This window comes from Heterodontus francisci, chromosome 2 (assembly GCF_036365525.1).
Source record: "Heterodontus francisci isolate sHetFra1 chromosome 2, sHetFra1.hap1, whole genome shotgun sequence".
Classification (NCBI taxonomy): domain Eukaryota; kingdom Metazoa; phylum Chordata; class Chondrichthyes; order Heterodontiformes; family Heterodontidae; genus Heterodontus; species Heterodontus francisci.
Genome location: NC_090372.1, coordinates 123,294,070 through 123,300,924, shown reverse-complemented (window position 1 = coordinate 123,300,924; position 6,855 = coordinate 123,294,070). Strand labels below are relative to the sequence as shown.

Here is a 6,855-nt window from a genome sequence, read left to right as displayed (position 1 = left end):
AGAGATGTGAGCATGAGAGCAGAGGGGAGTGTTGAAATGGCGAGCAACTGGAAGCTCAGGGTCACGCTTTCGGACTGAGCGGATGTGTTCCGCAAAGCGGTCACTCAGTCTGCGTTTGGTCTTCCCAATGTAGAGGAGACCACATTGTGAGCAGCGAATACAGTATACTAAATTGAAAGAAGTACAAGTAAATTGCTGCTTCACATGAAAGGAGTGTTTGGGGCCTTGGATAGAGTGGAGAGAGGAGGTAAATGGGCAGGTATTACACCTCCTGCAATTAGAGTCATAGAGAGATACAGCACCAAAACAGGCCCTTCAGCCCACTGAGTGCGTGCCGACCATCAACTACCCATTTATACTAATCCTATATTAATCCCATTTTTCCCTCTCACATCCCCACCTTCCCTCAATTTTCCTACCACCTACCTACACTAGGGGCAATTTTTTACAATGGCCAATTTACCTGTCAACCCAGAAGTCTTTGGCATGTGGGAAGAAACCGGAGCACCCGGAGGAAGCCCACGTGGTTACAAGGAGAACTTGCAAACTCCGCACAGGTAGTACCCAGAACCGAACATGGGTCGCTGGAGCTGTGAGGCTGCGGTGCTAGCCACTGCGCCACTGTACCATTGCAGGGGAAGGTGCCATGGGAAGGGGCCGAGGTGGTGGGGGTAATGGAGGAGTGGACCAGGGTGTCGCGGAGGGAACGATCCCTTCGGAATGCTGACAGGAGAAGGGATGGGAAGATGCGTTTGGTAGTGGCATCACGCTGGAGGTGGCGGAAATGGTGGAGGATGATCCTTTGGATATGGAGGCTGATGGGGTGGAAAGTGAGGACAAGGGGAACCCTGTCGTGGGCTGGACACGGTTGAGTGCCCTGTCAACCACAGTGGAGGGGAATCCTCGGTTGAGGAAAAAGGAGGACATATCAGAAGCACTATCATGGATGCATCATCAGAGCAGATGCGTCAGAGACGCAGAAACTGGGAGAATGGAATGGAGTCCTTACAGGAGGCAGGGTGTGAAGAAATGTAGTCAATGTAGCTGTGGGAGACGGTGGGCTTATAATGGATATTAGTAGACAGCCTATCCCCAGAGATGGGGACAGAGAAGTCGAGGAAGGGAAGGGAAGTGGATGGACCATGTAAAGGTGAGAGAAGGGTGGAAATTAGAAGCAAAATTGATAAAGTTTTCCAGCTGGGGTTGGGAGCAGGAAACGGCACCAATACAGTCATCAATGGACCGGAAAAAGAGTTGGGGAGGGGGCCTGAGTAGGACTGGAACAAGGAGTGTTCGACATATCCCACAAAAAGACAGGAATAACTAGGACCCATGCGGGTACCCATAGCAACACCTTTTACTTGAAGGAAGTGAGTGGAGTTGAAGGAGAAGTTGTTCAATGTGAGAACAAGTTCAGCCAGGCGGAGGAGGGTGGCAGTGGATGGGGACTGGTTGGGCCTCTGTTCAAGGAAGAAGCGGAGAGCCCTCAAACCATCCTGGTGGGGATGGAGGTGTTTGACGTCCATAGTGAAGAGGAGACGATTGGGGCCAGGAAACTGGAAAATGTCAAAATGACCGTAGGGCGTCAGAAGAGTCACGGATGTAGGTGGGAAGAGACTGGACCAGCGGAGAAACAATAGAGTCAAGATAGGAAGAAATAAGTTCAGTGGGGCAGGAACAGGCTGACACAATGGGTCTGCCGGGACAGTTCTGTTTGTGGATTTTGGGAAGGAGGTAGAAGCGAGCTGTCCGGGGTTGCGGACTATGAGGTTGGAAGCTGTAGAGGGAAGATCTCCCCTGAAGATGAGGTCAGTGACAGTCCTGTGGACAGTTGCTTGATGTTTGGTGGTGGGGTCATGGTCCAGGGGGCGGTCAGAAAAAGTGTCGGAGAGTTGGCGCTGAGCCTTTACAAGGTAGAGGTCGGTAAGCCATACAACAACAGCACCACCCTTGTCTGCAGGTTTGATGACAATTGATGAAAAACAATTATAGTTTTAGTCATGTGCCGCACAAACATCACTCGTGATGTGATTATGTTTATAAATGACTTTAAAAAAATAATACATTGTGATGTTAGGAGGCGCAGACACTTTCCTCTCCCTCTTTCCTTTTTATCCAATTCACCCCAATTCTGTGAAAGTTAAAATGCAAATGTAGAAAGACCGGAGAATGCCCTCAGTTTTCTTGCCGAAATGGGGGTTCCGGCGAAGTTACGGCGGCGGATCGGGAGCAGCTGAGACAATTCCTGGCTATATTCTAAATAAAGATGTCAAGAAGCGCCGATATTTCCGGTTCTGTGCGGCCGATACAAGTGACATGGAACAACACTGTTTCTGTAGCAACAAGGACTCCAAACACTCGGTAGAAGTTACAACCTTTTTTCGAAATAATTAAGAGTTATGCGCTAAAATATCGGACAGATTACTCTGCAGCTCTGGTATATATATTCAATCAGCAGTGTTTTCAAACTAACAGATGTCATGTAGGCATGAAACGTAACAGATTATGATGATCAAGTGAAAGAAAGTCAGCCCTCAGCTGTAACTGCGTCGAGAAAGGAGAGGAAACGTGGCTGAACATTGAGCTACCCCGGCCCCTGGCCTGCCGCTGGCGCAGCCCGAGTCCCAGCCCCCGTCCCAGCCCCCGTCCCAATCCCAGTCCCAGTCCCAGTCCCGGCCCCCACTCTCGGCAAAGAGCAAACACCCGCCGGGGTTTGTGCCGTTTTCTGTTAGAAGCAACCATTGGTTTAAAATGTGCAGATGGGGCTGCACCGAAGTAAACACGGTAATTCCTTTCTCTGTGTTCTTAAACGTAGGCTATAATCGTCAGGAGGTGAGAGTTTTCGTTTCTGTAATGGTTTAAAATCTGCGTAAAAGGAAGTTACACACTTAATCGTGTAAAGTGCGGTCAGAAGGTACAGTGTGGAAAGAGGGTAATATTTCTGCACTCTATGGAATAGGACTGTAAGCTCACATGCTACAGGAGAGGGGTACTAACCCTGTACAGCACTGCAAGGGAGAGAGTAATAATAAAACATAAAAGGGAAATGAGATTCTCTTTTTATATTGAGAAGTTGAATACAAAAGGAGAAAAAGCGGCGATGAATCTACAATACGTTTGTGAGGCTGCGGCTGGAGTACGGCGTGCATTTTGGGCAGTTCACTGTAGAAGGAATATTGGAGTTAAGGAGTCTAATATCCTAAAACATTTACAAGGGAGATACTGGAGATGAAAGCAAAATAATGCGGATGCTGGAAATCTGAAATAAAAACAAGAAATGCTGGAAATACTCAGCAGGTCTGGCAGCATCTGTGAAAAGAGAAGCAAGAGTTAACGTTTCGGGTCAGTGACCCTTCTTCGGAACTGACAAATATTAGATACTGGAGATGAATGGATACAGTTATGATGCGGGACATGAAGATTTAGGATTGTATTCACTGGAGCAGAGATTATTAATGGGGATCTAGTAGAGTGTTTTTCAAAGTTTTGAAAGGGTTTTAAATGGCGCGCACTGAAACAGTAAGTCCACTGATCAGTCAGTTGGTGACAAGAGGATATAAATGTAGAATCAATATTAAAAGCTATTAGAATATGGTTTGTAATGGCATGTGGTTACTGAAGATCAGTCAATGACCACATTTAAGAGGGAATTAGATAACAGTTGGTGAACACAAGAACATAAGAAATAGGAGCAGGAGTAGACCATATGGCCCATCGAGCCTGCTTCGCTATTCAATACCATCATGGCTGATCTTAGGTTTCAACTGTACTTTCCAACCAACTCGCCATATCCCTTGGTTCCCTGAGAGACCAAAAATCTATCCCAGCCTTAAATTTATTCAACGATGGAGCATCCACAACCCTCTGGGGTAGAGAATTCCAAAGATTCACAACCCGTTGAGTGAAGTAATTTCTCTTCATCTCAGTCCTAAATGATCGGCCCTTTATCCTGAGACAATGCCCCTGTGTTTTAGATTCCCCGATCAGCGGAAACAATCTCAGTGTCTACCTATCCGGCCCCTTCAGAATCTTGTAGGTTTCAATGAGATCGCCTCTCATTCTTCTGAACTCCAGAGAATATAGGCCCAATATACTCAGCCTCTCATCATTGGACAACACCCTCATCCCAGGGACCAATTTAGTGAACCTTCACTGTACTGCCTCCAGTGCAAGTATATCCTTTCTTAAATCTTCTTTGGCCTCCTTATCTTGAGAGACAATGGATACGCGCCTGGAGGTGGTCAGTGGTTTGTGAGGCAGCGCCTGGAGTGGCTATAAAGGCCAATTCTGGAGTGACAGGCTCTTCCACAGGTGCTGCAGAGAAATTTGTTTGTCGGGGCTGTTACACAGTTGGCTCTCCCCTTGCGCCTCTCTCTTTTTTCCTGCCAACTACTAAGTCTCTTCGACTCGCCACACTTTAGCCCCGTCTTTATGGCTGCCCACCAGCTCTGGCGAACGCTGGCAACTGACTCCCACGACTTGTGATCAATGTCACAGGATTTCATGTCGCGTTTGCAGATGTCTTTAATACGGAGACATGGACGGCCGGTGTGTCTGATACCAGTGGCGAGCTCGCTGTACAATGTGTCTTTGGGGATCCTGCCATCTTCCATGCGGCTCACATGGCCAAGCCACCTCAAGCGCCGCTGACTCATTAGTGTGTATAAGCTGGGGATGTTGACCGCCTCGAGGACTTCTGTGTTGGAGATACGGTCCTGCCACCTGATGCCAAGTATTCTCCGGAGGCAGCGAAGATGGAATGAATTGAGACGTCGCTCTTGGCTGACATACGTTGTCCAGGCCTCGCTGCCACAGAGCAAGGTACTGAGGACACAGGCTTGATACACTCGGACTTTTGTGTTTCTTAAATGTGGTGACCAAAACTGCACACAGTATTCCAGATGTGTTCTCACCAAAACCCTGTACAATTGTAGCAAGACTTCTTTATTCCTGTACTCTAATCCCCTTGCAATAAAGGTCAACATGCCATTTGCTTTCGTAATTGCCTACTGTACCTGCATGCTAACCTTCTGTGTTCCGTGTACAAGCACACCCAAGTCTCTTGAACATCAACACTTACAAGTTTCGCACCTTTTAAAAAAATTCTGCTTTTCTGTCCATCTGCCATCTTGTTGCCCCCTCACTTAATCTGTCTATATCTCTTTGCAGCCTCTCTGTGTCCTTCTCACAGTTTATCTTGCTACCTACCTTTGTATCATCAGCAAACTTAGATACATTACTCTCTGTCTCTTCATTTATTTGTATAGATTGTAAATAGCTGAGACCTCAGCACTGATTCCTGCATCTCTCCACTATTCACTGCCTGCCAACTTGAAAATGCCCTGTTTATGCCCACTCTTTGCTTGCTGTCCTCTATCCATGCTAATATATTACCCCAACTCCATGAGCCCTTATCTTGCCAATTAACCTTTTGTGTGGCACCTTATTGAATGCCTTTTGAAAATCCAGGTATACTATATCTGCTAGTTCCCCTTTATCTACCCTACTAATTATAGAATCATAGAAAGTTTAAGGCACAGAAAGAGGCCACTTGGCCCATCGTGTCAGTGCCAGCCAAAAAACAATCCATCCATTTTAATCCCACCTTCCAGCATCTAGTCCATAGTCCTGAAGATTACAGCACTTAAGGTGCATATCCAGACTCCTTTTGAATGAGTTGAGGATTTCTGCCTCAACTAACCTTTCAGGCAGTGAGTTTCAGACCCCCACCACCCTCTGTGTGAAAGAAATTTCCTCATCTCCCCTATATATATATATATATATATATATATATATGTGTGTTATATTTTCAAAAACTAATACATTTGTCAAAAAGGATTTCCCTTTAGTTAAACTAAAGCTAAATGGTGAAGCTAAATACTTGTTCCTTTGATATGTGAACTATTGTAAGACTCAAAGGACGACAAGTAATTTCCAAAGAAAATGTTTTTTTTTATCATACTTTAAACTAGAATGTATTTACAGTTACAGCATGAGCACAACTGCACACATCTCACTCTGCCGGGGATTCACCCATAATTCCCTGGTCATGTGTGACACAACATCACTTTCTCCAGTGACCTTCACTTACAGCTGTTAAGGTGGTCCGCTCTTCAGGTGGTCCACTGTTAAGGTCATCCCATAACATCACCTTTTTTTCCAAAGATAAAAACATATGTACAATATACAACAATGTTGTGGTTCGCACTTAGTATACATGCTTAAAACAAAATGCTATTTACAAGTAAGTAAGCTTAACACTCTCTATGTAAAGGAGGTTTGTTTATTCTTCGGCCTTTTGGCTAAGATCAAGTGTAGTATCTGTTCTTATCAGTGCTTATTTGATTGAGAAGAGACCATTATCATTGCCTTTTGATCCTGGGGAAGCTGTGAGTAAAATGGCGATAACCAATTTTCGAGCTTCGGGCCAGGGAGTGCGCAACACCGTTCGGGTGGTCGTGAAGGACAAGGAAGGAGATGCACCGGTCGATCGCACCTTCTTCATCAAGAAAATTCTCTTCGATTGCTGCGGATTTCAAGCGACGGACGTCTTCTGCCTGCAGGATTTCCCCAGCAGTGGATACTTCGACGTGACGTTCCGGAACGTGGCGGGATGCATCAAGTTCCTGAAGGCGTTCAAGGAGAAAGGGGACCGGGCGCCACTGTCGATCCTCACAGCGGAGCCGCTCTTCACGCTTCCGTCACAACGGGACTGGGTGGTGACGATTCACCTCTACAACCCCCATGTTCTGGTGGTGGATGTACTCACCTTTCTCGCCAGGTACGTCGAGGTGGCCGGCAGCAGCACTGATGTTAAGGACCCCTTTGGGATCTGGACCAGCAAGCGGCAGGTCA

The 6,855-nt window shown here is 46.5% G+C and overlaps 1 pseudogene; it reads left to right on the top strand.

The window, feature by feature from the left end:
* Positions 1-6,281: 6,281 nt before the first annotated feature.
* Positions 6,282-6,413, top strand: LOC137351969 (U2 spliceosomal RNA; annotated as a pseudogene).
* The last annotated feature ends 442 nt before the right edge of the window (positions 6,414-6,855 follow it).